This window comes from Triticum aestivum, chromosome 4A, assembly GCF_018294505.1.
Source record: "Triticum aestivum cultivar Chinese Spring chromosome 4A, IWGSC CS RefSeq v2.1, whole genome shotgun sequence".
Taxonomy (NCBI): Eukaryota; Viridiplantae; Streptophyta; class Magnoliopsida; order Poales; family Poaceae; genus Triticum; species Triticum aestivum.
In genome coordinates, this window is record NC_057803.1 from 440,684,218 (window position 1) to 440,698,901 (window position 14,684).

The following is a 14,684-nucleotide window of genomic DNA, read 5'->3' on the forward strand; positions in this document are numbered from 1 at the left end:
CCTTCATTTGGTGAGTCAAATATGTTGTAGGAGTTGGTTGACACAAGTGCTAGACCGGCAACACCTTCATCTTGAGTATCTTCGGAGTCGGAGTGATAACTTCTCTCGGAGTGGCTGTCGGAGTCGGAGCCGGATACCCATTCACCAACATGAGCTTGATGTCTTCGTCTTGTGTAGCTTCTTGATGATTTTTCCTTCCATTCCGAATCCTTGCTTCTCCATGAGTATCTTCGTTCATAACGATCATCTCTACTCCTTCTCTCTCTTGGTGATGATTCTTTGCTTCTTCTTTTTGGAGAATCTTCTCTTCTCTTGTAGGGAGCTGTACACTCACTGGAGAAGTGTTCGGGTCTTCCATAGTTGTAGCAGTTTCGCTCTCGACTAGAAGATCTTTTGTCATTGTAGGACCTTGACTTGAAGCTTCTATCTTTGCTTCTACTCTTGTAGAACTTGTTGAAGTTCTTCACCATTAAGCTCAATTCTTCATTGAAGTCTTGTTTCTCACTCGACGATGTAGGGGCTTCACATGAGGCTTTATAGGCACCACTTGATTTGTTGTGAAGTTCCTCTTTATCCTTAAGTGACATCTCATGAGCAACAATTCTTCCAATCACCTCCGTTGGCTTGAGATCTTTGTAATTGGGCATCATTTGGATCAATGTGCACACGGTATCATATTTTCCATCCAAGGCTCTTAGAATCTTCTTGATGATGAATATATCGGTCATCTCTTCACTTCCTAAGCCGGCAATCTCATTTGTGATGAGAGCAAGCCTAGAGTACATTTCAGCGACACCTTCACCATCCTTCATCTTGAACTTGTCAAGTTGGCTTTGGAGCACATCCAACTTGGATTCCTTGACGGAGTCGGTACCTTCGTGCATATCAATCAAAGTGTCCCAAATTTCCTTTGCATTCTCAAGACGACTGATTTTGTTGAATTCTTCGGGGCACAATCCGTTGAAGAGAATATCACAAGCTTGAGCATTGTATTGCAACATCTTCAACTCATCCGCGGTAGCTTCACGGTTTGGTTCTCTCCCATCAAAGAAGTCACCTTGCAAACCAACACACACAATAGCTCAAACGGCGGGGTTATGTCCAAGAATATGCATTTTCATTTTATGCTTCCAACTAGCAAAATTAGTACCATCAAAGTAAGGACCTCTATGGTGATAATTTCCCTCGCTAGACGCCATACTCTCCTAGGTTGTGAAACCAAGGCTATGACCACCAAAAGCTATGGAGATCAAAGCAAATGGAGACCAAAGCTCTGATACCACTTGTAGGATCGAAAGTATGTCTAGAGGGGGGTGATTAGACTACTTGACCAAATAAAAACTTAACCTTTTCCCAATTTTAGTTCTTGGCAGATTTTAGCTAATTTAGGACAAGTCAAGCAATCATCACATGATTCAAGCAAGCATGCAAAGAGTATATAGGCAGCGGAAAGTAAAGCATGCAACTTGCAAGAATGTAAAGGGAAGGGTTTGGAGAATTCAAATGCAATTGGAGACACGGATGTTTTTCCCGTGGTTCGGATAGGTGGTGCTATCCTACATCCACGTTGATGGAGACTTCAACCCACGAAGGGTAACGGTTGCGCGAGTCCACACAGGGCTCCACCCAAGGGTAATGGTTGCGCGAGTCCACACAGGGCTCCACCCACGAAGGGTCCACGAAGAAGCAACCACCCACAAAGGGTCCACGAAGAAGCAACCTTGTCTATCCCACCATGGCCATCGCCCACACAGGACTTGCCTCACTAGCGGTAGATCTTCACGAAGTAGGCGATCTCCTTACCCTTACAAACTCCTTGGTTCAACTCCACAATCTTGTCGGAGGCTCCCAAGTGACACCTAGCCAATCTAGGAGACACCACTCTCCAAGAAGTAACAAATGGTGTGTAGGTAATAAACTCCTTGCTCTTGTGCTTCAAATGATAGTCCCCCCAACACTCAACTCTCTCTCATAGGATTTGGATTTGGTGGAAAGAAGATTTGAGTGGAAAGCAACTTGGGAAGGCTAGAGATCAAGATTCATATGGTAGGAATGGAATGTCTTGGTCTCAACACATGAGTAGGTGGTTCTCTCTCAGAACATATGAGTTGGAATGGTGTATGTGTTCTGATTGCTCTCTCCATGAATGAAGAGGAGGTGGAGGTGTATATATAGCCTCCACACAAAATCCAACCATTACACAGTTTTCCAATCTCGGTGGGACCGAATCAATAAACTCGGTCGGACCGAAAATGTAAACCTAGTGACCGTTAGAGATTTTCGGTGGGACTGACATGCAACTCGGTAGGACCGATATGGTTAGGGTTTAGGCATAACGTAATCTCGGTGAGACCGATTACACAAACTCGGTGAGACCGAATTTGGTAATTAGCTAACCAGAGAGTTGGTCAGGCAAACTCGGTGGGACCGATTTGCTCTTTCGGTGAGACCGAGTGGAACTCGGTGAGACCGAAAAGTTACAAAGGGGAAACACTGAGTTTACATTGCAATCTCGGTGGGACCGATTCGCTCTTTCAGTGAGACCGAAAAGTTACGAAAGGGAAACAGAGAGTTTGCAATCCCATCTCGGTGATACAGAGATCCCTATCGGTAGAACCGAAATGCTAGGGTTTGGCAGTGGCAAATGACAAGTGAAACTCGATGGCGCCGGATAGGAAGAATCGGTAGGACCGAGTTTGGCTTAGGGTTTAGGTCATATGTGGATATGGGAAAGTAGTTGAGGGTTTTTGGAGCATATCATTAAGCACATGAAGCAAGAGGCTCATTAAGCAACACCTCATCCCTCCTTGATAGTATTGGCTTTTCCTATGGACTCAATGTGATCTTGGATCACTAAAATATAAAATGAAGAGTCTTGAGCTTTTGAGCTTGAGCCAATCCTTTGTCCTTAGCATTTTGAGGGTTCCACTTTCACATCCATGCCATGTCAATCATTGAGCTTTCCTGAAATAATCATCTTGGAATAGCATTAGCTCAATGAGCTATATGTTGTTATGAATTACCAAAACCACCTAGGGATAGTTGCACTTTCAGAAAGCAATAACAGTAAACTAAAACGATCAAGTGCTCAGCTAATGGAATGGGTCAAGTCAATCACATCATTCTCTAATGATGTGATCCCGTTAATCAAATGACAACTCATGTCTATGGCTAGGAAACTTAACCATCTTTGATTCAACGAGCTAGTCAAGTAGAGGCATACTAGTGACACTCTGTTTGTCTATGTATTCACACATGTACTAAGTTTCCGGTTAATACAATTCTAGCATGAATAATAAACATTTATCATGATATAAGGAAATATATAATAACTTTATTATTGCCTCTAGGTCATATTTCCTTCAGTCTCCCACTTGCACTAGAGTCAATAATCTAGTTCACATCTTTATGTGATTAGTTCACATCTCCATGTGACTAATACCCAAAGGGTTTACTAGAGTCAATAATCTAGTTCACATCTCTATGTGATTAACACCCAAAGAGTGGTCATGTTTTGCTTGTGAGAGAAGTTTAGTCTATGGGTCTGCAACATTCAGATCCGTATGTATTTCGCAAATTTTTATGTCTACAATGCTCTGCACGGAGCTACTCTAACTAATTGCTCCCACTTTCAATATGTATCCAGATCGAGACTTAGAGTCATCTAGATCGATGTAAAAGGCTTGCATCGACGTAACTCTTTACGATGAACTCTTTTATCACCTCCATAACCGAGAAATATTTCCTTAGTCCTCTAAGGATAATTTTGACCGATTTCCAGTGATCTACTCCTAGATCACTATTGTACTCCCTTGCCAGAAAGATGCTAAGGTATACAATAGGACTGGTAAACAGCATAGCATAGTTTATAGAACCTATGACTGAGGCATAGGGAATGACTTTTCATTCTCTTTCTATTTTCTGCTGTGGTTGGGTTTTGAGTCTTCACTCAACTTCACACCTTGCAACACAGGCAAGAACTCCTTCTTTGACTGTTCCATTTTGAACTACTTCAAAATCTTGTCAAGGTATGTACTCATTGAAAAAACTTATTAAGCATCTTGATCTATCTCTATAGATCTTGATGCTCAATGTCTAAACAGCTTCATCGAGGTCTTTCTTTGAAAAACTCTTTTCAAACACTCCTTTATGCTTTCCAGAAAATTCTACATTATTTCCGATCAACAATATGTCATTCACATATACTTATCAGAAATGCAGTAGTGCTCCCACTCACTTTCTTGTAAATACAGGCTTCACCGCAAGTCTGTATAAAACCATATGCTTTGATCACTTTATCCAAGCATATATTCCAACTCCGAGATGCTTGCACCAGTCCATAGAAGGACCGCTGGAGCATGATCACTTTGTTAGCACCTTTAGGGTCGACAAAACCTTCTGGTTGCATCATATACAACTCTTCTTTTAAGAAACCCATTAAGGAATACAGTTTTGACATCCATTTGCCAGATTTCATAAAATGCGGCAACTGCTAACATGATTCGGACAGATTTTTAAGCATCGATACGAGTGAGAAAATCTCATCGTAGTCAACACCTTGAACTTGTCGAAAACATTTTGCGGCAATTCGAGCTTTGTAGATAATAACACTACTATCAGCGTTCGTCTTCCTCTTGAAGATTCATTTAATGACTCACTGATCATCGGGCAAGTCAATCAAAGTCCATACTTTGTTCTCATACATGGAACCCATCTCAGATTTCATGGCCTCAAGCCATTTCGCAGAATCTGGGCTCATCATCGCTTCCTCATAGTTCATAGGTCGTCATGGTCAAGTAACATGACATCCAGAACAGGATTACCGTACCACTCTGGTTGACCTACGAGGTTCGGTAGTAACTTGATCTGAAGTTTCATGATCATCATCATTAGCTTCCTCACTAATTGGTGTAGGATTCACATGAACAGATTTCTGTGATGAACTACTTTCCAATAAGGGAGCAGGTACAATTACCTCATCAAGTTCTACTTTCCTCCCACTCACTTGTTTCGAGAGAAACTCCTTCTCTAGAAAGGATCCATTCTTAGAAACGAATGTCTTGCCTTCGGATCTGTGATAGAAAGGGTACCCAACTGTCTCCTTTGGGTATCCTATGAAGACACATTTCTCAGATTTGGATTTGAGCTTATGAAGATGAAACTTTTTCACATAAGCATCGCAACCCCAAACTTTAAGAAACGACAACTTCGGTTTCTTGCCAAACCATAGTTCATATGGCGTCATCTCAACGGATTTAGATGGTGCCCTATTTAACGTGAATACAGTTGTCTCTAATGCATAACCCGAAAACGATAGTGGTAAATTGATAAGAGACATCATAGATTGCACCATATCTAATAAAGTACGGTTACGATGTTTGGACACACCATTACACTTGTGGTGTTCCAGGTGGCGTGAGTTGCGAAACTATTCCACATTGTTTCAAATGAAGAACAAACTCATAACTCAAATATTCTCCTCCACGATCAGATCGTAGAAACTTTATTTTCTTGTTACGATGATTTTCCACTTCATCTGAAATTATTTGAACTTTTCAAATGTTTCAGATTTATGTTTCATCAAGAAGATATACCCATATCTTACTCAAATCATCTATGAAGGTCAGAAAACAATGATACCTGCCGCGAGCGTCAACACTCAACGGACTGCATACATCAGTATGTATTATTTCCAACAAGTCTGTTGCTCGCTCCATTGTTCTGGAGAACAGAGTCTTAGTCATCTTGCCCACGAGGCATGGTGCGCAAGCATCAATTGATTCATAATAAAGTGATTCCAAAAGCCCATCAACATGGATTTTCTTCATGTGCTTTACACCAATATGACCTAAACGACAGTGCCACAAATAAGTTGCACTATCATTATTAACTTTGCATCTTTTAGCTTCAATATTATGAGTATGTGTATCACTACGATCGAGATTCAATAAACCATGCACCTTAGGTGTATGACCATTGAAGGTTTTATTCATGTAAATAGAACAACAATTATTCTCTGACTTTAAATGAATAACCGTATTGCAATAAACATGATCAAATCATATTCAAGCTTAGCGCAAACACCAAATAACATTTATTTAGGCTCAACACTAATCCCGAAAGTATAGGGAGTGTGCGATGATGATCATATCAATCTTGGAACCACTTCCAACACACATCGTCACTTCACCCTTAACTAGTCTCTGTTCATTCCGCAACTTCCGTTTCGAGATACTAATCACAACAACTGAACTAGTATCAAATACTGAGGGGTTTCTATAAACACTAGTAAAGTACACATCAATAACATGTATATCAAATATACCTTTGTTCACTTTGCCATCCTTCTTATCCGCCAAATACTTGGGGCAGTTCTGCTTCCAGTGACCAATCCCTTTGCAGTAGAAGCACTTAGTGTCAGGCTTAGGTCTAGACTTGGGCTTCTTCACTTGAGCAGCAACTTGCTTGCCATTCTTCTTGAAGTTCCCCTTATTCCCTTGGCCCTTTTCTTGAAACTAGTGATCTTGTCAACCATCAACACTTGATGCTTTTCTTGATTTCTACCTTCGTTGATTTCAGCATCACGAAGAGCTTGGGAATCATTTCCGTTATCCCTTGCATATTATAGTTCATCACGAAGTTCCAGTAACTTGGTGACTAGAGAACTCTGTCAATCACTATTTTATCTGGAAGATTAACTCCCACTTGATTCAAGTAATTGTAGTACTCAGACATTCTGAGCACGTGCTCACTAGCTGAGCTATTCTCCTCCATCTTGTAGGCAAAGTTCTTGTCAAAGGTCTTATACCTTTCGACACGGGCATGAGTATGAAATACCAATTTCAACTCTTAGAACATCTTATATGTTACGTGGCGTTCAAAACGTCTTTGAAGCCCCGATTCTAAGCCGTAAAGCATGGTGCACTAAACTATCAAGTAGTCATCATATCGAGCTTGACAAACGTTCATAACGTCTGCATCTGCTCCTGCAATCGGTCTGTCACCTAGCGGTACATCAAGGACATAATTCTTCTGTGAAGCAATGAGGATAATCCTCAGATCACGGATCCAATCCGCATCATTGCTACTAACATCTTTCAACTTAGTTTTTCTCTAGGAACATATAAAAATACAACATGGAAGCTATACGCGAGCAATTGATCTACAACATAGATATGCAAATACTATCAGGACTAAGTTCATGACAAATTTAAAGTTCAATTAATCATATTACTTAAGAACTCCCACTTAGATAGACATCCCTCTAGTCATCTAAATGATTATGTGATCCAAATCAACTAAACCATGTCCGATCATCACGTGAGATGGAGTAGTTTTCAATGGTGAACATCACTATGTTGATCATATCTACTATATGATTCACGCTCGACCTTTCGGTCTCTAGTGTTTTGAGGCCATGTCTGCATATGCTAGGCTCGTCAAGTTTAACCCGAGTATTCTGTGCGTGTAAAACTGTCTTACACCCGTTGTAGATGGACGTTGAGCTTATCACACCCGATCATCACGTGGTGTCTTGGCACGACGAACTTTGGCAACGGCGCATACTCAGGGAGAACACTTTTACCTTGAAATTTAGTGAGAGATCATCTTATAATGCTACCGTCAAACAAAGCAGAATAAGATGCATAAAGGATAAACATCACATGCAATCGAAATATGTGACATGATATGGCCATGATCATCTTGCGCCTTTGATCTCCATCTCCAAAGTACTGTCATGATCTCCATTGTTACCGGCATGACACCATGATGTTCATCATCTTGATCTTTTATCAATGTGTCGTCACATGGTCGTCTCACCAGCTATTGATTTTGCAACTATTGCTATCGCATAGCGATAAAGTAAAGCAATTACATGGCACTTGCATCTTATGCAATAAAGAGACAACCATAAGGCTTCTGTCAGTTGCCGATAACTTCAACAAAACATGATCATCTCATACAACAACTTATATCTCATCACGTCTTGACCATATCACATCACAACATGCCCTACAAAAACAAGTTAGATGCCCTCCACTTTATTGTTGCAAGTTTTACGTGGCTGCTACGGGCTGAGCAAGAACCGTTCTTACCTACGCATCAAAACCACAATGACAGTTTGTCAAGTTAGTGTTGTTTTAACCTTCACAAGGACCGGGCGTAGCCACACTCGGTTCAACTAAAGTTGGAGAAACTGACACCCGCCAGCCACCTGTGTGCAAAGCACGTCGGTAGAACCAGTCTCGCGTAAGCGTACGCGTAATGTCGGTCCGGGCCGCTTCATCCAACAATACCGCCGAACCAAAGTATGACATGCTGGTAAGCAGTATGACTTGTATCGCCCACAACTCACTTGTGTTCTACTCGTGCATATAACATCTACGCATAAACCTGGCTCGGATGCCACTGTTGGGCAACGTAGTAATTTTAAAAAAAATCCTACGCACACACAGGATCATGGTGTTGCATAGCAACGAGAGGGGAGAGTGTGTCCACGTACCCTCATAGACCGAAAGTGGAAGCAGAAGCACAACGCGGTTGATGTAGTCGTACGTCTTCACAATCCGACCGATCCAAGTGCCGAACGCACGGCACCTCCGAGTTCAGCACACGTTCAGCTCGATGACGTCCCACGAACTCTGATCCAGCAGAGCTTCATGGGAGAGTTTCGTCAGCACGACGGCGTGATGACGGTGATGATGATGCTACCGACGCAGAGCTTCGCCTAAGCACCGCTACGATATGATCGAGGTGGATTATGGTGGAGGGGGGCACCGCACACGGCTGGGGGAGATCAATAGATCAACTTGTGTGTCCTAGGGTGCCCCCTTGCCCCCGTATATAAAGGAGCAAGGGGGAAGGCCAGCCGCCCCCTGTAGGGCGCGCCAGGAGGAGGAGTCCTCCTCGTAGGAGTAGGACTCCCCTTTCCTACTCCTACTAGGAGGAGGAAAGGAAGGAGGAGAGGGAGAAGGAAAGAGAGGGAGTAAAAGGAGGAAAGGGGGCCGACCCCCTAGTCCAATTCGGTTTGGGCTAGGGGGGCCGCGTGCCCTGCCTCCTCTTGTGACGCCCCGAGACCGATGCGCCAGGTGTCTCCCAGTTATTCGCCGTCGTTGCCATGTCATTTGCTTGCGTGTGCATCATGTGCATTGCATCATCATGTTTTTGAAACTTGCATCCGTCCGGGTTCCCCCATTCCCTCCGCTGTCCGTTCTGAGTGCAGAGCGCCCGTGGCACCTCCGAAATATTATTTTATAAGTGGCCGGAAAAATGTTCTCGGAGTGGGTTGAAAGTTGGCATGCGGTGTTGTTATGTTGCCAGTAGGCCGCCTGCCAAGTTCCATCGCATTCGGAGTCCATTTGATGCCCCAACGGATAAATATAGCGGCAATAGTAGCCGGTCTATCGTCGGACGTTTTCGGTCTCCGGAGACGGTTGCCGGGTTGCTTTCCTCCTCTCTCTCTTCTCAGTCCAACCGCACACTTGACCTTGTCCGTCTAACCCTCTCTGCATAGTGCATCGACCCCCCTCGCGCGTCCGAAAGCTGTCCCGAACCCGACCCAGACTATCGTCACCGTTGGATCCAGATCATCTCCAAACATCTACAAAACGTCTCCGTTTTCTTAATTGGGCTCCCTAACCTATTTATCCGGGACCGTACGATTAAAATAGAAGGGACCAAATACTTCTAACCAAAATCCTCGTGCTATATAAATAGATGGAACCCTAGCCTTGTCCCATACATCCACCGAATCCCCCAGCCGCCGCCCGACAACCTTCCTCTTTTTTCTCGCGCAGCCAGTCAACTCCCTGCTTTCTTCCTTGGGATCGCTCCCGATCCAAAAATCCACCAACCAGATCCACCTTCCTTTCCTCCTGTAGCACTCAACTCCTCCCGATCTGTGCCATGCCTCCTACCCGATCGATCTCCCTCGTCTCCTTCCCCTACTCGTGCACCAGAGAGGAGCGAGAGCCTCTCGCTCAATCCCGCATGCAGGAGCCGTGCGCCCGATCCCCACCATCGCCAGCGTGCCCTGTCGCCCGATCGCTGGGCCTCGCCTGGCCTTCCTCCACCACCACCACTGCTCTGCTTCCCCTCCTACAACCTTGTCCCCGACGCCAGCCGGAGCCCCGCCGCCACCTTGCACCCACCTTGGTCGCCGCCAAGCTCTGCACGTCGAGCCCTGCCCGACCTCCTCCTACGCCGTCACCTCGCCATGGAGCCGCTTCGCTCGGACCCTTCTGCGCGCCATGGCCATCGTGTGCTCTCTGCTCCGCCTACATCGCCGGTGACCACGACCGCACCTCCTCGCTGCTGCTCTGCTCCACGCGCCGCCGGAGCAGGCCAGCGCCCGCCGTCACCGGCGACCGAACCATCAGGAGCATGCCCCTGCACCGAGCCGTCCCCGACCTCCATCTCGTCACCCACGCGGTCGCCTTGCTCCTCCCACCGTCGGAATCGGTTCCCCTCGACCTCGCGCCGCCTCCGGTGGTAGTCCCGCCGTCTGCCGTCGCCGGAAGCACCAACACCGCCACCACTCATCTTCTTGGAAGCCGATCCCCTGCTTCGCCTGCTCGTCCGCAGCTGAACGCGCTCGACGGCCTGCCCAGTTCCTTCGCCTCCTGGGCCACAAGCAATCTGTGTGTGGGCCTCCTTGCCTCACCAAGGCCCAGCGCCCTGCCGGCCTCCCTTCTCCACCGACCGGCCCATGAGGCCTGGTGAGCAGCCCTGCCCCTGTGCACTTTTGGGCCGGCCAGATTCGGCCCGGGACATGTTTTTTTCGCAGAACATTTTTTCTATTAATCCCGAGTCTGCCAGTTTTACAGAAAAGTCCCTAGAGTTCATGCATATAATAACTCACAAATCGTGCATCGGTTTAAAACAAACTTTATATGAAAAATGGCTAGAATTTCATCTAGTTTCACAATATCCAACTTTCATGCATGTTTGAGATTTTAACTTGATGTTTGTATTAATTTCCTCATATGTCATGTTAAAATGATTTAATTCATAACTAATCAACCATAGCTCGGATTTAAATAATCTTTATATGTAAATGGGGTAGAAAAATGCCTAGTTTAACATGGTTCACTTTCTTTGCATGTTTAACAGCCCTAAAATTGTGTTTAGGGCAGAACAGTACCATTTCCATTAATATGCACATGAGGATTTTTCCGGACTTGTTGTTTGTTGTTCCGGCCTCATTTAAACTTGCCTAGATAGGTAGTTATCATTTGCTTCACCTCTTGCCATGTTAATCAACATTTAATATTGTTGGGTACATAAACGAGATTGAACTAAATAACTTGTTGTGGTGTTTCGTCAATATGTAAATGAGTTGCATATTGATCTCCACTTAATTTGTAGTGTTGTTTGTTGCACTTTGCCATGTCATGCTTCATTAAACCGGACATGCATCATACTTGATTGTGCATCATGCCATGATTATGTGATGGTTGTTTACTATGTTGTGTGCTTCTTTCCGGTGTTGCTTCTTCGGGTTGGTTCTGATAACGTCGCGTTTGTGAGGTTTCGTTCGACTTCGTTCGCTTGTCTTCTTCATGGACTCGTTCTTCTTCCTTGCGGGATCTCAGGCAAGATGACCATACCCTCGAAATCACTTCTATATTTGCTTGCTAGTTGCTCGCTCTATTGCTATGCCGTGATACCTACCACTTGCTATATCATGCCTCCCATATTGCCATGTCAAGCCTCTAACCCACCTTTCCTAGCAAACCGTTGTTTGGCTATGTTACCGCTTTGCTCAGCCCTCTTATAGCGTTGTTAGTTGTAGGTGAAGATGGAGTTTGTTCCATGTTGGAACATGGATATGTTGGGATATCACAATATCTCTTATTTTAATTAATGCGTCTATACACTTGGTAAAGGGTGGAAGGCTCGGCCTTATGCCTGGTGTTTTGTTCCACTCTTGCCGCCCTAGTTTCCGTCATACCGGTGTTATGTTCCTTAATTTTGCGTTCCTTACGCGGTTGGGTTATAATGGGAACCCCTTGACAGTTCGCCTTGAATAAAACTCCTCCAACAAGGCCCAACCTTGGTTTTACCATTTGCCACCTAAGCCTTTTTCCCTTGGGTTCTGCAGACTCAAGGGTCACCTTTATTTAAACCCCTGGGCCAGTGCTCCTCTGAGTGTTGGTCCAACCTGTCAGCACCAGGTGACCACCAGGGGCAACGCTGGGTTGGCCTACCGGAATCTTGGACAATCCGGTGTGCCCTGAGAATGAGATATGTGCAGCTCCTATCAGGATTTGTCGGCACATTCGGGCGGCTTTACTGGTCTTGTTTTACCATTGTCGAAATGTCTTGTAACCGGGATTCCGAGTCTGACCGGGTCTTCTTGGGAGAAGGAATATCCTTCGTTGACCGTGAGAGCTTGTGATGGGCTAAGTTGGGACAGCCCTACAGGGTTATAAACTTTCGAAAGCCGTGTCCGCGGTTATGGGCAGATGGGAATTTGTTAATATCCGGTTGTAGAGAACTTGACACTTAACTTAATTAAAATGCATCAACCACTTGTGTAGCCGTGATGGTCTCTTCTCGGCGGAGTCCGGGAAGTGAACACGGTCTCGTGTTATGTTTGAACATAAGTAGGATCACTTCTTGATCACTTCTAGTTCACGACCGTGCTTTGCCTATCTTCTCGCTCCCATTTGCGTATGTTAGCCACCATATATGCTAGTGCTTGCTGCAGCTCCACCTCATTACCATTTTCCTACCCATAAGCTTAAATAGTCTTGATCGCGAGGGTGTGAGATTGCTGAGTCCCCGTGACTCACATATTACTTCAAACAGTTGCAGGTGCCGATGATACCATGCAGGTGACGCAACCAAGCTCAAGGAGGAGCTCGATGAAGATCGTGTTCATTGTGTTGTTTCGTTTCCAGTTGATCAATAGTGGAGCCCAGTCGGGGCGATCGGGGACCTAGCAATAGGGGTGGTATTTCTTTATTTTGGTTCCGTAGTCGGACCTTGGTTGTATCTGGATGATGTAATGCTATATTTATGTATTGTGTGAAGTGGCGATTGTAAGCCAACTCTTTATCCCTTCTTATTCAGTACATGGGATGTGTAAAGATTACCCCTCTTGCGACATGCCTACTATGCGGTTATGCCTCTAAGTCGTGCTCCGACACGTGGGAGATATAGCCGCATCGTGGGTGTTACACCTCTCCTCCACCACTTGGCCCATGAGGCCCATTACTTCTTCCGCGTATTCCCGTAACTCTCCGGTACCCCGAAAAATATCCGAATCACTAGGAACCTTTCCGATGTACGAATATAGTCGTCCAATATATCAATCTTTACGTCTCAACCATTTTAAGACTCCTCGTCATGTCCCCGATCTTATCTGGTACTCCAAACTACCTTCGGTACATCAAATCGCATAAACTCATAATACCGATTGTCACCGAACGTTAAGCATGCGGACCCTACGGGTTCGAGAACTATGTAGACATGATCGAGACACGCCTCCGATCAATAACCAATAGTGGAACCTGGATGCTTATATTGGCTCCCACATATTCTACGAAGATCTTTATCGGTCAAACCGCATAACAACATACATTGTTCCCTTTGTCATCAGTATGTTACTTGCCCGAGATTCGATCGTTGGTATCTCAATACCTAGTTCAATCTTGTTACCGGCAAGTCTCTTTACTCGTTCTATAATGCAACATCCCCGCAATGAACTCATTAGTCACTTGCTTGCAAGGCTTATAGTGACGTGCATTACCGAGAGGGCCCAGAGATACCTCTCCGACAATCGGAGTGATAAATCCTATTCTTGATCTATGCCAACTCCACGAACACCATCGGAGACACCTGTAGAGCGCCTTTATAATCACCCAGTTATGTTGTTACATTTGGTAGCACACAAAGTGTTCCTCCGGTGATCGGGAGTTGCATAATCTCATAGTCATAGGAACATGTATAAGTCATGAAGAAAGCAGTAACAGTAAACTAAAACGATCAAGTGCTAAGTTAACAGAATGGGTCAAGTCAATCACATCATTCTCTAATGATGTGATCTCGTTAATAAAATGACAACTCATGTATATGGCTAGGAAACTTAACCATCTTTGATTCAACGAGCTAGTCAAGTAGAGGCATACTAGTGACACTCTGTTTGTCTATGTATTCACACATGTACTAAGTTTCCGGTTAATACAATTCTAGCATGAATAATAAACATTTATCATGATATAAGGAAATATATAATAACTTTATTATTGCCTCTAGGGCATATTTCCTTCACTAACACCATCTCCTAAATCACACAAAGCAGTTTTCACATAATTCTTTTTGATGGAGCAAGGTATAGTTGGTATTCCCGGATCTCCAAGTTTTTTAGGTACTCCATCTTTAAAAATATAATTAGCAAGCATAGTGGAGATTTCAGCTTCCAATATTTTTCTCTTATTGGTGATGATGTCTTTCATGTACTTTGCATAAGGAGGCATTTTCAAGATATCAGTCAAGCGAGTACGCAAAAAGACTGGCCTCGGCATTTTAGCAAAGCGTTCAAATTCTTCATCATCATTCTAGTTGACTTAGGTGGAAAGGGCATTGGTTTTTGAACCCACGGTTCTCTTTCTTTATCGTTTTTTCTAGCCACAAAGTCTCTTTTATCATACCTTTTATTCTTGGTTTGTGGGTTATCA